Source organism: Protopterus annectens, chromosome 8.part0, assembly GCF_019279795.1.
Source record: "Protopterus annectens isolate FY-2018-M chromosome 8.part0, PAN1.0, whole genome shotgun sequence".
Classification (NCBI taxonomy): domain Eukaryota; kingdom Metazoa; phylum Chordata; order Ceratodontiformes; family Protopteridae; genus Protopterus; species Protopterus annectens.
This window is the reverse complement of record NC_056741.1, coordinates 1439804862-1439812361: the sequence shown is the minus strand read 5'-3', so window position 1 is coordinate 1439812361 and position 7500 is coordinate 1439804862. Positions and strand designations below refer to the sequence as shown.

The 7500-nt window shown below is 37.0% G+C and overlaps 1 long non-coding RNA gene across 2 annotated transcripts in view; it reads left to right on the top strand.

Moving 5' to 3' along the window:
* The window catches only part of LOC122809489, a 1088146-nt gene that overhangs the window by 430733 nt on the left and 649913 nt on the right, over positions 1-7500 (top strand). For both annotated transcript variants that reach the window (XR_006365912.1, XR_006365911.1), the window contains exon 3: positions 6254-6370. This is a non-coding gene — a long non-coding RNA (uncharacterized LOC122809489). The remainder of the gene's footprint in view (positions 1-6253; positions 6371-7500) is intronic.

The following is a 7500-nucleotide window of genomic DNA, read 5'->3' as shown; positions in this document are numbered from 1 at the left end:
GTAATGTCACATTTGTTTCACTCCCTTGTTTTAAGTTTTTCATTTTAAAAATCATTTTATCAAGTCTAGCAATGAAAAATAAGTGTTATTGCTAACATAAAAAGTAATGAGGGGGAAGATCAAATGGCAAAATATTTGCTGCTACCAAATGAGTTTAACAGTGTGTTAAGAGATTGTGACTCATCAAGGTCAGACAGTAGCGGAGTTGTTTTATAATACAATCAGCAAAAGTTGTATCTTAAAACAAGCTGAAACAATAAGTCAGCTAATGGACTTTGGTGCACTGACTGTGGTGTTCAAAACTGAAAACATTTGGGCTGGCCCCCTGCACAGTGTTCCCTTAGTACATGTGATAGGAATAACTTCAGTGCTCTAAAGGACATGGGATTCTGAAACATGGTCAATACATGCTGGACGTGCAATTCCATGATATGTTTAGTTTTCTGTTCAAGGAAATAAAAGACTGTGTGCCTTAGAAATCAAAGTAACATTCCTCATATCTACATGTTATTGGAAGACCAAGAGTAAATTGAAATTGTTTTGTGCCTCATATGAGTGAAATTTTAAGGGAAAACTTCATGGTACTTTAACTGGCATTGAACTCTTACTTTACAATCATGTTGTATTTTATTTAATTACATTTTTTACCCTGGTCAGTTTTGGTGACCATTCCTTAGCAGTGAAGTATAAAATGTTCCTATCAACGGGTCTACCTGATAACACTGACATGCCAAAACACCGACAATGAAATAACTGAAAATGAAATACGACAAAACCAAAAGTTCAAAAATACGAAACTTCACATGCCCGACAAACCACAATCCCGACAATCAACAAAACAAATATCTTTCCTGAAAAACACACACAACACAAGCACACCAAAAACCTTACAAACCTACACTAAACCTTACATACACAATTATCCATGCAATAACCTTAACCCATACCCTAACCCTAAGGTCCGTCACTATCACACAATAACCATACCTGCACCCTAACCCTAACTCACTTAATCCGCCCCTAACCCTTAAGTGTGTCACTATCGCATACTTACCTTACCCGCACCCTAACCCTAACTCACTTAATCTGCCCCTAACCCTCATGTCCATCACTATCACACACTTACCTTACCTGCACTCTAACCCTAACTCACTTAATCCGCCCCTAACCCTTAAGTGTGTCACTATCGCACACTTACCTTACCCACACCCTAACCCTAACTCACTTAATCCGCCCCTAACCCTCATGTCCATCACTATCACACACTTACCTTACCCGCACCCTAACCCTAACCCTAACTCACTTAACCCGCCCCTAAACCTAAAGTCTGTCACTATCGCACACATACGTGACCCGTACCCTACCCTAACATCCGTCACTATCACACACTTACCTTACCCACACCCTGACCCTAATGTCCATCCCTATTGCACACTTACCTTAACATGTCGATGTTCTCAGCATCGGGATTCTCAACTTTCGGTCTTCTCCATTGTTGGTGTTCTCGTTGTCAGCATTGTGGACTTTCGGCATTTTCAGGTAGCCCCCATTAAACACATGTAGGAGCTGATCACTATTTAGTGCTACATTTCATTTAACTGTAGTTTTGAAATATGTACTGCATTTTCATTTGTACTCTAGTAAAAGTGTTACATGCCAGCCGACATGCAGGCTATCTGGTGTAAGTGTCTTGTAAACATCACTTCCCCTTCCTTGCTGCCCTTCAGTCTTTGGAAATCACTTCCTTTGCACATGTAGATATTTTTATTGAATTATGCTGTTTAGATCTAAATTACATTTGCATTAAATTGTAATTCACTAATTTCCTGTTCAAATTATGTCTTTCATGTTCTTGCTATTTCTTAAATAGCTTTCCCTTATTTTGGATGTGATATAAAGTAATTTGTAGGACACAGTTGCTAACTAAATGGCACCTTATCTGTACTGGCTGCTGTTAAAGGCGTATAACCCTCCTGCATTACAAACACCTGAATGATTGCAGGTGTAGGTGTACTGTGAGTCTGCAGTGGAGGATGCAGGGATACTAGGTAAGGTTCAAACTATCTCCATACACAGAGTACATAATGCCTGGAATTTGTGGTACACGGAGTCCTCAAGGAGCTAAAATGAGTGGACAAAAATGTTCCTACACCTGACTCAGGAATGGAACTCATCAGCACCTCAAATGTTAAGCAGGGTAGTGCAGAAAAAAAGACATCATACAGATGTAGAAATGGAGAGTTAAAACTATTCTCACATTTTTTCTAGTGGTGACAACATCATGGGGTATTTGGGAAAGTGTACTGACTAGGGTACAGAAAAAAATCGAGAATCGCCAAGGCATGTTAATGACCTACATAGAGAAAAGTATGACTGAAGTGAGACTTGAGATAAGTAATATACAGCAGTAAATGACAGTTGCTCATTACTATAGTAACTGTCTTTCCTCCTAGTTCAAATACATTAAATAGTAAGGAACACGGTCTCTCTTTCCTATTCTGAATATATTTACACCACGTGTATTTTTTTATATGAAAAGATTATTTTGTATAAAATCATATATTTCTGTGTTGTCTGTAAACCCATCTCTCATCATTTGCTAATGGAGAAATAAACTCATGCTAAGTATAAATGAGCATATATACCTCAATTTTTATTGAGTGCATTGAACTCAGTAAGTCTGAGAATCCACATTTGTCCGATTCACATTAGTTCTTTCTTGAACAGTAAAATGCTGACAAACAAAAACTGACTGACATCAAAGCAAAGTGGCCAAATTATTATGAAGAGTAAAAGCAGATTTTTATGAAAACATCAGTGTGCAAAGTTAAAGAGATCAAAATATACCATTATGTGCAAAAATGAATGCTTTGGTAAATATATGCCTTTGCATTACATGCAGAGCCAGTGCTAGCATTTTGGGGGCCCCCAGCAAGTGTCATGCCCTACCTAGGAGGATGTAAGGTGTGGCCAAGCCCCCTTCCCTTTATTTCAATCTTCAAAGTTTTCTAGAAAACCAAATTGTCTTGAGGGGCAGATTACAATATCAAGCATGGTCTGAAACTGTCTCAAAGCTCATACCCACTACCACCAACCTATCAACACGTAAGACATAAGATTAGGGCTTTAAAAAATGGGGCTTCTCAGCTAATAAAGATGTTAGAACAGATTTTGCAGTAGTATGTGTTGCATGAATACACGTGTTTTTGAGGGTAACAGACCAAGAATACCAGATAAACATCTCAACATTGGACATCATTCTCACAGCCCCTACCCCCACCTAATGTTTCAGTTCATTTCTAGACAAAGCCGAAAATAATCACAGAACAAAGGCATAACATCAGTGATAGCTTTAAACATTGCTATTATAAACTCACAAAGGTACTAGAATTACAGAGCATGCATTAGTGTGAATTCAAACATCAGTATATTCTGCAGAATTCTCACAGCCCCATACCTCCCTATGTTTCAGCATAATAATTCCAGATAAAGCCAAAATTAATTGCAGAGCAGAGATATATTGTTAGCAGTAGTTTTAACCATTTTGTTTTAAACATTATTTTAAACTTATAAAGATAATATAAGAAGTTTTCCATCAGCGTGCATTACAATAATTCCTGTACTTTCTACATTCTCACTAATTCTGGGTGAAGCAAAAAGAAATAAAAAAAGCAAAAAAGAACAAGACAAATGCGTAACATTAGGGATTTAAAACACTTGGCTTACGAACCAGTAAAGATGCTAGTATAACAGATTTTGCAGTTGCATGCATTGCTTGAACCAACATGTTTTTTTTTTTTTTTAATAAGAAATGGACCAAAAATACCAAACATTAGAACACCATGTGACATTTTCAAAACCCCTACCATCCTCCTAACCTCTGAACACAACAGTTCTAGATAAAGCCAAAAATAATTGCAGAACAAAGGCGGAACATCAGGGATAGTTTAAAACATAGCTATTATAAAATGCAGAACATTTTGTAGAGCAGGATTTGCATTAAAACTATATTTGTGCATTCTGTGACATTCTTTCTGCATAATTCTGGACAAAGCAAAAAACAAAAAAAGGCAGAACAAAGGCATAACATCAGGCATTTAAACACTTATCTAATAAACTTATAAAGATGCTAGAACAGGTCGTGCATTGCATGGGCTCAAATTTTTCATGAGAGAGCAAAAAATTCCAAGCAGACATGAGGACATTCTACAACATTCTCACATCCCATACTCCCCTCCCAACCTCTCAACACAACAATTCTGAACAAAGCAGAAAATCATAGACCAAAGACATAGCACAAGAGATAGTTGTAAATACCGATGTTACAAACTTAGAAAAGAAATACTAGAATAACAGGGTTTGCATTAGTCTACATTAAATCATCATCTACAATGTCTCAGTCACTATCGCCCCAGTACCAACCTATCAGCATAAATCTGGACAAAGCAAAAGTAAATAAATAAAAAGTATGACTATTATTATGCAGAAATTAGTAAAAAACTAGAATCTGGACATTAATTATCACAGACAAGCCCCCCCCACCACCACCTATCTCTAGCACAAGAATTCTGGACAAAGTTAAAATAAAACTATTTAAACCAAAACTTCTCTCCACCCCCACCCCCAATCCTCCAATAATTCTGGGGACAAATATTACAATCCTCATCTCTGTGCCCCCCCCAAAGAAAAAAATAAAAAATAAACCCTCAGCAACTTACATTTTTCTGTAGTCGAAGGCTGCAACTAATCCTCTACTCACTCTAAATTAAAGATTGACCCCCTGATTGCTACCACACACACGATTTCAGCCTTTTTGAATTTGTCTTTAAAAGGACAATTTTTCAAAGCTTTTAAAAATTGCCCTTACAAGAGCAGTTGAAAATGCAGCCCCTTGACTTGTCCCAATGTTCCAAAGTCCTTGTCCTCCTCACGCCACCAGTAATCCAATAAAAGATCTCCTGAAAATCCAAGTAGCATAGCAAACTTTTCTCTTGAAAAACAAGAGATAGGAAAGCTTGCTACACACGTGCCATTTTAAAGGCAGCTAACAGAGGAAGTGCGTTGCAAGAACCACTTCCTTGAAGAGAAAAAAAAAAACACAACTTACGTCTTTGGTTGCTGCAACCAACCAGGTCCTTGCTTTACTGAAGCGGACCTGATGGAGTGCAGCTTTTAACTGACATCACATCTTACAGGAAGGCAATTTATTAAAAGTTTTGATGGTGCCGCGAATTGTGCAATGCGAGACTGCGAGAACCAGAACCGGGCAAAGATGAAAGAGAAACAGGGCACAGTATACTCAAATCAAGGGGTGGCATAAGCCATACAGAATCGGGCTAGGCTTATAATTGCCCCAGGGCAGATAGCCTAGTATGAACCTATGAACCTATGAACCTAAGAAACCTGTGGCCACTTGTGTGCAAGTTGGCTGCACATTGTTAGTGGGGGCCCTTGTGTGCGGGGAGATAACTGGGGGCCCTCCTGTGGGTTTGTCGGGTGCCTAACGCCGGCTATGATTACATGGCCAAAATATCTGGCCTTTCAGTGAACAGTTTGGGTTTATGTGCATTTTGTGTTTTTGTGTATTGACTAATTCTATCTTCCTGCAGTCCGTAGAATTCTCCAGATTTTGTCTGCAACACCACAGTTCAAAAAATCAGCTTTACAGCAAATAGCCTTATTTATAGCCCAACTCTCATACCCATGTTTTACTACTAGAGAAACCATAGTTTTGAATATATGGACATTTGTTGACAACGTGATGTATTTACACTTTAAAATCGTATCCAGATTTGCCCTGCCCTCTGTCTTCTCCATATATTTTAAAATAATTGTTAGTTATGTTATATGTAATATGAATAGATATAGAGAACAAATGTGCAGATAACTGGTGGTACCAGTGCTCAGGGTTTAGAAATGCACTGTTTTGGATGTTCCTGGATTATAACCTTTTCAGTGGAGTTTTCCTTCTTTTCTTAACGGATGGAACTGCAATGGAGAAGGTTATGTTTGTACAACGGTTACATGGACATTATCCCACGTAGTATTTGGTGGTTAGGCTCCGCACACTGCACTTTTTATTCAGTACATTGTTGGAAATGAAGCTTAATGACTGAATACTTCTTGCACTGTCTACATTTGTTGAAGGTACATTTTCAAGAATGTGTATGTATCAGACATACTTGTTGAAACATATGAATCTATACTACAAGATATTAATAAAGTTTGTTCTTTTTCTCTTTGTCATTTTTAGTCATATTTCCACAATCTAATCTCATAGTGAGAGGAAACTAACAAGTCGGATGCAGTAAGATTTTGTAATAAACAAGATCACCATGCTGATGAAGAGGAAACGTCAAGGCAGTTTAAGGTATGTTTCACTATATCTATTACTGTGATATAAACATGAGGACAATTAAAAAAGAAAATTAAATGAGACAACTGTGTATTTACAAAACTATAGTAGTTATTAACTCTTCTGACTGCTGACTGAAGTGAGGCTATTCTTGCCCAGAACTGTAGTAAGAACTAATGCCCCAAGCAGAAGGGGATACAGTCCATAAAAGGCAGTTGGTCCACCTATTGTCAGCAATGTGAGATGTCCTCTTTTAAGAAAATGTCTGTCTGGCTGCATAAATCAATGTTTTATGTGTTTTATAGCATTAACCAAATAAAAACAATGAATAATTTGTTGTGAATTCCCACAAGCCATCATTACAGGTAATGGCAGCTTAGTAATTTATTAGCGAGTGTGGTACTTTGCTTTCCTTTATGTTTTTTTTTCTTCCGTTACTGACCCACAAAGAATTCTCATTGTCTTGTAACTGAATAAACTTTTAACAATATTTCTTTTATTCAGTCTGCTGCTATGAAATATGAACGGTTAATAATATTATGGGAAAAAAACACAAGGAAGATACAGATCTGACATGCGGTACAAATGCTTGCCAGTTCTGCTCAGACTGAGTGGCAGGTTAAAACATTGATAACTCATGTCTTGCTAGAATAGAAAGTCAATAATTTTTTTAAGTTAGTAGACCATGAGAAGAGCTGCACATGGATATCTCAGTGAGTGACAAAAATCAGTAGATTTGCATTGCATTCTCTGACTCTCCTACTATATAACAACACAAATATATGCTTATAAACTTTTGTCAGTATAAACTTGTCCTTCACTTTGGAGTTTAGTGCAGTACAGTTTGACTATCAAAAATCAACCTTCTTACAACTCCAAGTTGTACATGCATGGAGGTGTTGATATATAAAAAAGCTGACAATATTTAAACAGAAGTGAAAACCCAATAGTGTGATACAATATAGCTGTAATAAAAATGTAACATAATATATTTTTCTTTAGCATGTTACATGCCACACTACTTTTATTTTTATTTCATATGTTTATTTAACAACAACAACATTTAATTGGTACAAAATACTGAAGCACTGAACTGTAATTTTCAAGTAATTATTTTATTATATCTGTCATTGTAGCATAAACCT